Source organism: Aphelocoma coerulescens, chromosome 13 (genome assembly GCF_041296385.1).
Source record: "Aphelocoma coerulescens isolate FSJ_1873_10779 chromosome 13, UR_Acoe_1.0, whole genome shotgun sequence".
Taxonomy (NCBI): domain Eukaryota; kingdom Metazoa; phylum Chordata; class Aves; order Passeriformes; family Corvidae; genus Aphelocoma; species Aphelocoma coerulescens.
Genome location: NC_091027.1, coordinates 7,747,991 through 7,757,596, shown reverse-complemented (window position 1 = coordinate 7,757,596; position 9,606 = coordinate 7,747,991).

Here is a 9,606-nt window from a genome sequence, read left to right as displayed (position 1 = left end):
TTTGCAAAAACCCGGGAGGTTTCTGAGCAAAGGTGTCAGCGAGGTTAACGACACCAAAGGAAAATCATCATCCTGTGCTGTGCCTCATTGAAGAGGTGACCCTTGGCACCCCAACCCCAGCAGGAGAGGAAGAAATAGGTGAGGAGTGGGACAGAGGGCAGCAGGAGCCCTGAGGAGCTGTGCTGATCCCTGGAGGAAAGGTCCCTTTTCCCAGCTGTCTTTAAGGCACGCAGAGCTGTAAATGCCTCACACACATCACATTAGTCTGATGACTCTCCAAGATGTCTAGACTGCTGTTGGAGCTGATAGGAAGCTGGCATCATCCGAGCTCTTTGAGCCTTTCTTGCTTTTTCTTTTTTTTAACTGGTAATAAGATTCTTTTCATATTATGCACTGCTGGAAAGTCCCGTTCGCATGCAGACAGCTGCTGTGTTTATAGACACCATCCAAAATGCAGCTAAACACGACAGCTCGCTTCAAGCTGAGCAGCAGGCATTTGTTACACTGATTATTTCCAGAGGGATCCCAGGAGCTCTCAGCATTTTCCCTATTTTAAAGTCAAAGCCTCGTCCTTATGCAAAGACAAAAGTCCCACATGGAAACACACTTTGGGAAGAACCTGAAAGGGAAACAAAATCCTTAAACTGAATGACAGCCTGAACACCAGCAGCTCCCATTTATGTTTACCAGAAATACAAATGCTGAACTGAACAGGCTGTTCCCTGTGAGGGTTTGAGGGTCATTCTGAGAGCGCAAGAAAGTGTTGAGCTTGCCTTTAGTGCTGAGCAAACCCAATACCTGAAATCCTTCCTTGCAGATCTGTAGAGCTAAAATGAAACTAAAGTAGGGAATTACATCAAGACTGCCTTCATTAAAAGCCAAGTCCATGAGACAGGCAGTTTGGGTGGGTTCCTTCCAAGCAATTTCCCCCCACTATAACACAACAGGAGCTATTTTACAGAAGAAAACAAAGGATAAGAGAGGTAATTTGAAATGCAGTGAAACTGCATATCCCCCCAGATGGAAACCCTACATTAAAGCAAACAGGTAAGTTACGGTTATGATAGAAAATACAGTTGGTGAGGGAGAAAAGCATCTTAAATTAAAGGTATTTGCACATATTTGGTGAGGATGCTTTTGTTGCAGAGCGATGCAGATGCTGCCTATGATGAAGCCCTGTCTCCCACCTCTCCATGCTGGCTTTGCCTTCATCCCAGCCCACTCCTTCAGCAGCCCCTCTGCCCCTGTAACCCAGCATCAGGTACAAAGCAGGTTTTAACCCAAACCAGTGTGGTGTGGGAAGAGGAGCAGGAGCAGCTCCACACTCACAAGCTCTGTTCTCGGCGCTTTTGTCTATGGCACGGGGCTGGTCACACCTCGGGGGCACTGGGGTGCCTGCTCTGCGGCTGCACAGCTTTCCCCCTAAAACACGCTCATCCCAACTGCATATTCCCTCGGATATAGCAAGGTACACAGTGCCCTCTCCTGCCAGGAGCCTGTGTTTGTTCAAATACTCCCCCTCACCTGTGTTTTTGTCCCTTTTTAAGGAATGTAAATAATTCCATGCCTTGTTTTTAAAGGATGTTGGTTACAAAGTGTCACAGAGCTTGAAAGAAGGGTGGGATTTTTCCTCTCCGGGCGTTTGGGCTCCGGCAGCGGCCGCAGCCCCAGCCCAGCCCCAGCCGTGACATCCAGGGGTGATCGGCTGAGCACGGCCCTTCTCTGGAGAGCAGAGAAAAAAGGTCATTTCCCGCTTCCCACCCATCCCCGTCCCTCTGACAGCTGTCCCACCGGGAAGGGCTCCGGAGGCCCCGGCAGCCCCAGCCCCGCCACGGGGCCGTAACCCGGCCCTGGGGGAGGATGAGGGGGATGCCACGTTCAGCTTCAGCCGGCGAGGAGCCAGAGAAACTAAAACGTGCTCACGGTTCTTTGCTGGGGTCACAGGAAGGAGACTCCAGCTCTATTTTTCAAGCAGCTTCCAGCTGCCCAAAGGCAAGCACCGTTGTTTTCTGTGATACTGTCTGGCTGCAGCCCTAGACTTTTATTTATGCACAAAAGCATTATGTGATGCAGACGGGCCATACCCAATATTCCTGACAAGCCCCAAAGCTTAAAAAGCTCAGGTCCTTATGGCATCGAGCCACACACACCTGTTCCTCCTCTGCTGGAATGTGGCAGCACCTTTGTATAAGAACATGCATCATAAAAAGGCAAACTAAGATTAAAAGTGTAATTAGATTTAAAAATCAAGTTATGAACGTTTGTTTTTTATTATTTTGTGTCTATTTTTTTTTTTTTTTTGGTAAAACAGTTGTGATCAAACAATACAAGATTGCTGCCAGAAGTTTAACAGAGCTCAGACTCAGGACATGGGCAGGTGCCTAGGTCCAGATCCTGTCCCAGCCAAGGCTAGTCCATCCTGGTTCTCTTTCTGCAGGTGCACAGAGAACGTTTTCTTTGTTTCCTTTTATTCACCATATTTAGCACAATAAAGAGTTTGTTCAGAGTTAAAACCCAAGTGGGATTTGAAAAAAAAGTACAAGAAACAGTTTTAATTTTTAATTCAGATGCAAGAGGAAAACAAGAGATGAGGCTATGACATTCATTATTCCAACATCATGGAAGTCCAGGCTGAAAAAAAAACCCAGCAAGAACAAAACTTTCAATTCATTAACAGCAAACCGAAAGAGCATTAAAGTCATTCATTCCACACACAGCTCTGACTGCATCCTGCAGAAGAGGGCAGCAGCTCCCAGCAGTGTTTCCCCATACCAGGACATGTTCTCCAGCCCAGCTGCACCAGGGCCTCATGGAGAACAGGGTGATTTGGGAGCACAGTGGTGGGTTCGGGTCGTGCCAAGCCCAGCCATTCCAGAGCACACCTGGAAGTGCCTTTTGAGCAGCTCTTGGCTACCTGCACAAACCACACAGCTACTTTAACACACTGGAAGAGCTGAGCCTGGCACAAGGAGATGCCCTGCCAGCTGTGTGCAGATCCCTCTGCTTTCTCCCTTGCTGGATGCTGAGCTCAGCTCTAGCCCCAGGCTGAAGATGAGAAAGTGCTGATTAACCCAGTTTACAACAACACTCCAGTTGTGTAGCTGACAGGGACTTGGACAACAGCAGGTAGTGACCGGACAACAGGGAATGGCTTCAAATTGGCAAAGGATGGGTAGATGCTAGATATTAGGAAGAAATTCTTCCCCATGAGGGTGGTAAGGCCCTGGAAAATGTTGCCAGAGAAGGTGTGGCTGCCCCACTCCTGGAAGTGTTCAAAGCCAGGTTGAATCAGGCTTGGACCAACCTGGGATAGTGGAAGGTGTCCCTGCCCATGGCAGGGGGTGGAACTGGACTACCTTCAAAGTCCTTTCCAACCCTAACCATTCTATGACTCTCTAACTCTGCCACCAGTTTTTGTGTGAAGGAAGTTGTGAGCTTTTACCCAGACAGTGCACAGTTCCAGGGCTGATCGACGTCCCTTTTGGAACAGTCACATCTCATCTGTCTGTAGTGCAAGGGATACCCCACAAAAGGCATAGCAAGGGGACTCTGGTCTCTCTTCTAGAGCTCAGAGGCGATTGCAGGGGAACAGGCAGCTGGCACAGGACCAGAACCGAGGGAGGCTGAGTCCCACAGCTCGCCTGGAGGAACTATTTCAAGCATGTTAAATTTTAACCACACATGGCATCGTCTCTGCGCTCCAGGGAGAGGTCATAGCAGAGAATCACAAGCTCCATCCCAAGTCAGTCCAAAATAAGAAACAATTTTTCAAAACATCCCAGCTCTCTGCAAGATAAAAGTCTGTAACAGAGCTCTTCCTCTGCCTCAGGGCAAAAATAAAAAAAATACACAGTCTTTTTCATTGCTGACCTTTACATTGTCAGGAAACTAATACAAGCAATCTTCTTGGAGAAGCCACAGGGAAGGTGAAAGGAGAACCTGGCATATGAATAAATGTAAATCCAGAGTGGTGTGGGGGAGGAAATCAACATATGGTGCTCTGCCTCATCGAGATCATAACTGGGAGAGGAAGCACAGAGTAGATGAGATTCCAGCTGTGACACCCCACTGATGTTGCTCTGAGGTACTTTGGGTTCCTATCCTGGAGCTTGGCAGCCACCCTGTAAAAGAGGCACAGAACTAAGGGCTGCTTGTTCCCAAGTCCCAGCCCCATGTGATGCAAACCTGCTGCCTCCAACAGGTCTCCCCCTGACAGTCATGTGAATCAGTTCCAGTAATACACAGGGCTTGGGGACCGCAACCAGAGGTCAGCTCCGAATTTCCCATTGACCTCCCTGATTTCACCCACATGGTGCTGTTTTAACAGTGTGACTGCAATGGGGACCACGAGGTCGGACTCCTCCCAGTCCCTCAGCTCCCAAACAGGGACCCCGTTGGCTGCCCTGCTTCTGCATTCTGCCTTAGCAGAGACGCCAGCTCCCTCCCAGCCTCCCGAGGGCAGCAGCGCCGGGATGGCTTCCTCGCCAGGCAGGCAGATGTGCTTGTGGAAATCAGGTCTGTGCAAGAGCAGCTGCTGGTCGGCACAGCTGTGCCTGTCCTTTGGGGTAGGGAGAAAACAGATTAATCAATGAAACCTAATCTGGTTCATCAGAAACTACAGCCATCTGTCAGCTTATTAATAGGCACAGAACTCCTGTAAAGCACTGCCATTAATACTCCAGGAAGATCTTTGTTTGGAGGAAAAGTTTAGGTTGCAGCAACTGCAGCACTGGGTGGGGAAGGGTGGTTGATGGTGGAATTTAAACCAGTTTATTATTTCACCTCTGCAAAATCAAATTAGTGGATTCCTCCCCACCTTCCTCCAGTACAGCATCTTCCCCCTCAGACAGCTAAAGCCTTACTTACTCGGCTTTTATATATTACACCCCAGGCCTTCTTTAGATTCCCAAAACTGTCACATGCCTGCTCATTTCTAAGGACTCTTCCTACTGAAGGGAATGTAGGTTAAGGTGGGAAAGTGTCTCAATAACCTCCCAGACCCAATTTGTGCCAGGAACACATCCCAGCTTTGTCAGGTGGGCAGAGGGAAATGTGAAGGGGTTTTCAGAGTGAGACCTGTAAAACACTTACAGAAACACAGCAGCACTTAAACCAGTTCATTTGCATTTCTTATAATCATGAGACTGAACATGTGGGGATGAGGGAGAGAAAACATCTTTCCAGATTATTTTAAACCATCAGAGATGATTATTTCTGAGACATGCATTTAAACTGCAAGGGTTGCTCTTCCTTTAGTTATAACCGAGTTATTTTTGTGCTGTGCTTGATTCTCATGTGAGAACAGGCAGCTAAAATAAACACTCTGTATCTATTCACATCAAAGTTTTTCCGAGAGGAATTGAAATATTGCTGATGTGGCCTATTTTTCCTTAACCTCCAGCTTCTTGTCCTTGAAGCATCGTGACCGGAGGAGTCGCCTCCCTCGCTGCACTGCTGCGATTTGCTCGCTCCAAAGCTGACGCAGTGGATGCTCCAGGGATGAGCAGCATGAGCCATTTTACATCCATGCCATTTTTCTCATGCCTCACCAGCTCGGCACAGCACAGCCAAAACACACGTTACAGGCTTCTCTCCTAAAGTGTGGGAAGGGGAATGCAAGGAGCTGTGTCCCTGCTGCCTGCAAAGGGGATGCCCTCCTCTCCCTGCACAGCGCTGGGACTGGGACAGTGCTGCAGAATTCCCCTCCCAGCCAGGGAGTTAAAAAATTTAAGGGTGGGCAGCTCTCAAATGGGCCACCTGCAGGTGTCAGACAAACTACAACCAACAGAGCTGGGGTAGGAAAGCAGCAGTAGCTGCTGGAGATGGCAAAAAATGAGCCATAGTGACAATGGGAGTGGGCAGCAGATGGGTACAGCAGCTCAAGACCTCAACCTGCTGCACACAAAAAGCAAAGCTGGAGGCTGAAATAAGATCCCAGCTCTGGCAAAATGGACCCTTTCCAAGTACTTGAAAAGCTCCAAACAGCAATGGGGAGGAAGAAAACTCTTAGGACCTGTGTCAAGGCAGAGCAAGACAGACACAAACAAGGTCCCCTCTTGAGCAGAAGAGGCACTGAGAGGGTGACAGCGCTGGAGGGCCTGGGGACAGTCAGCTGGGCAGCTCAGCAGGCTCCTGCTGAGGAACCATGATTGAGGAGAACTCTCCTTCAAGGTATCTAACAAAACTTGCCCAGCCAGAAGACTCCCAAAAAACCAACACAGCTCTAAGTCATGTTTTGGGAGATTAGGAAAAGACAGGACACATCCCAGGGGATGGCAGTGACAGCTTCGCTTGCCCTGGGGACTTGGCAGCAAACCCTCGCAGCACCACCTGGCAGCTCTGAGGATGCTGATGGCCAGATAGAAGGCTAAGTACAGATCTATAATTGCAAGGTAGAGGATTTTAAACGCTATGAGGCTTCAGGGAAGGCATCCATTCCTACAGCATGTAACCAAGTGCAGGGTCTGTGGAGGCTGCTGCAGTCAATGCCTCCCTGCATCACTGGGAACAGCACCAGGATCCAGCATTACAGGATTAGGTAGGCAATTATTCAGTTATCCAAACTCATTTTCATGTAAGGTGCTTGAGGAACACCAGAGCATCTAAAAGACTTTTTGCAGGGCTGCACAGAGCTCTTGAAAAGCCTCTGGTCTATTGTGTATTTTCCCTTTTTGCCTTAATCCAATATCAAGCATTTCTCCAGGGAATAATGTGCAGGCTGCTCAGCAGCATTAGCAGTAAGTCATTATTCTTCACAAATTGCAAGTCATGAATTTTAACAACTCTGAGGAAAGTGTTCATTAGTATTTTCCCAATTTCACGATTAGAAATTGAATAGAAATTTACCCATAGCTTGTTATCAAAGCCAAAAGGCAGCAACATTTCCAAGCTTCACTTTCCAAGGACTGCTGCTCTGCTATTGTGTAGTTAAAAGGAATGAATGTTTTAAACATAACATTGTTAATTAGTTAAAAGTTACAAGTATGTCATGCAAATTGACATAAACCAGAAAATACCTCAACGTGTAGCATTTGAACAGATGGCAAGTGGGTAATGTCAAATTACACTTTGCTTTGTGTAAAGAAAAAAATCCATTTAATCTTTAACTTCCTGAAGTATTCCTCAATTTCTTCTAAGTAAAGGAACTGTTTGTAGGATTTTAGTCTTTTTTTTTTAGTATCTTTGCCGTATTCTTCTTCTATTTTCCCCTGCAGTATAAGGGAACTGCAATTCAAGCAGAATCATCAGTGTCTCCTAAAATACATTGCATTGCCATTTGCTGTTACACTACTGGAGTATTCCACTACAAAAACAAAACCCTAAAAAAACCAATCAACCCACAAACTGACTCCTTTGGCCATATGGTTATTTATACTTATTATAAATTAGTATAACTAAAAATTGCAGCTTTTAATATATAACACCAAAGACTGGAAACATATTGGGGGTGCCAATACTTGTATTTATGGGAACATATGCTTCAAAAGGCTAACTTTAAAAGACTAGAACTTTTCTAAGGGGGGAATTAATCTTGTGGTTTACAGTATCTCTGTTTCTACCAGACTGGAGCAGAACAGAGCACTGCAGTTGGAGTTTCAGGGGATGCTTTGGAAACTGGGACAGCAGCGTAAGTGGTACAGGCTGGGGGAGATGGGGATGAGAAGTGCAGAGAGAGCAAAGGAAGATACAGAGAGAAGAAATGAAATGCTCCAAAGAGCAATGGAGGAGTTCTTTGGAACCTTTAGGGAAATGCACAGGTGGAAATAAACAGGAGTGCGTCACTGGGAAACGGAGCTAAACTGGGGGAGAGAGAAAGGCCAGTCCCGGGGACAGCACAGACTCCTGCTGAGGTGAAACAGGAAACCCAACCCAATTAGAAAACCTTGGCTGCCAATTATGCAGTGAGCAGTTGTTACAAACACGATGGGCCCCCCAGGAGCTCTGCACTACCCTGCTAATGCCAGGGACACTTTCTCTTACCACTGGAAAAATCTTTGGGACTCTTGGCACAATCCCCTCCCAAGCCAGCCTGTGCAGTGCACTGGGGCAGCACTCTGGTACTTTTCAGGTGGCTTTGAGTGATGCTCTAAATGCCCGAGTGGTTTTAATCTCAGGATGCCACACCTGCTGGAGTGTTTTACCAGCCATCCCAGAGGTGCCACAGGTATCACCTGGGCTTTAAGGAGAGTGCTGAGCTCCTACCTGCATCCCAAAGCAGTTGTTTCAGGTAGGGACAAACACAGAAACAAGGAGACAGCACTGCACCTCCCTACGGCTCCCACCTGCACTCTGTGCCTGGGAGCAGAGGTGCTGTTCCTCCCACTGAAGGGATATTCTTCATTCATGGAGAGCAAGGAGGTCTCTTACAAAGCCATTCGCTCCTCTGGATTATAATTAGCCTCCCTACAGCACTCCCAGAAGAACACACTAGTTTCAAGAAATACAGTAACTACCTTGATACAGCATTAATGACACACAGTTAAGTATCAACAAAATAACCCCTGTTCTTTTAACCCACTGCAGAACTGTCACATAAACAAATAGCATGTTACTTAAACCTGTACCACCTAAAACTATACTTGGTATGATAAAAACATGTGGTTCATTATTTGCTCTTCCAGCCAGATTAACTGTAAGAGAGGCCACCTACCTGAGAGGTGTCACCAAAGCAGCCAATGGTGTGTAAGCAGGAAGCACACAGATGTTTTTCTCCTTCCCCAAAGAATAGCAAGCAGCTTGTTTTAAGACCAAATATGACTGAATCAAAGCCCCAGAGTCTTACCCCACAAGGCTCATGGAATGAGACAGCCCTGCTCTGTTCCAAGCCCCAGGCAGCATTGCAAGTCTTCATTCCCAAGTGCCTCCTGGCCAACCCCTTCCATGCACTCATATGAGTACGTCACTGAACAAGAGCCTGTTTCATTGCCACCTTCACACCAAGCAATCACAAATGAGCAGGTTTTTCATTTGAATTCCAGCACTTGCTTTCTTCTTCTTTTTTCTACTCTCTTTTTTAGACCTCATTGCTATGAAGAATATCAACTTCTGAAGTCCCACTTTCCTCAAAAAAAATTTGAGTCTTGTTTAATCACATCGCTTCCTTCTTACTTTTTTAAAACTGTCCTGTCAGCATCAAGAACTTGAGGAAACATAAAGAAAAGGTATTGCATAAGTGAGGAATGTTCTTGGGTAATGCTTTGTAAAGCACTTCCCCGCTCACACATCCTCATCCTGCTTGATTTTTTTGTTGCTGTTGGTCTGCATTTAATGGATCAGATCTTCCTTGGAGCTCAAAAAGCAACCTGAAAAACATCCCATCACCTAATACAGGGATGCTTTGGGATGTACTGGGCATCCCTGCTTTATCCAGATACTCTATTGCAAAGCCCTGTAAAGAGGTAAAACTTCCATGTTCTCCACACAAGAAATTAACACTGCTGTAAAAAGAATTTCAGACTGTCCCAGGTGAAGCTTTCACAACACCAAAGGCTGGCTGAGAGCCCTCGCCCTGGATCTGGGAAGGCAGCTGCTAATCCTCCCTTTAATATCAGAAACCCTTCATTAAATCCAGGAGATCAAAGCAGCAGTTCAGTTTTACTTCCCATT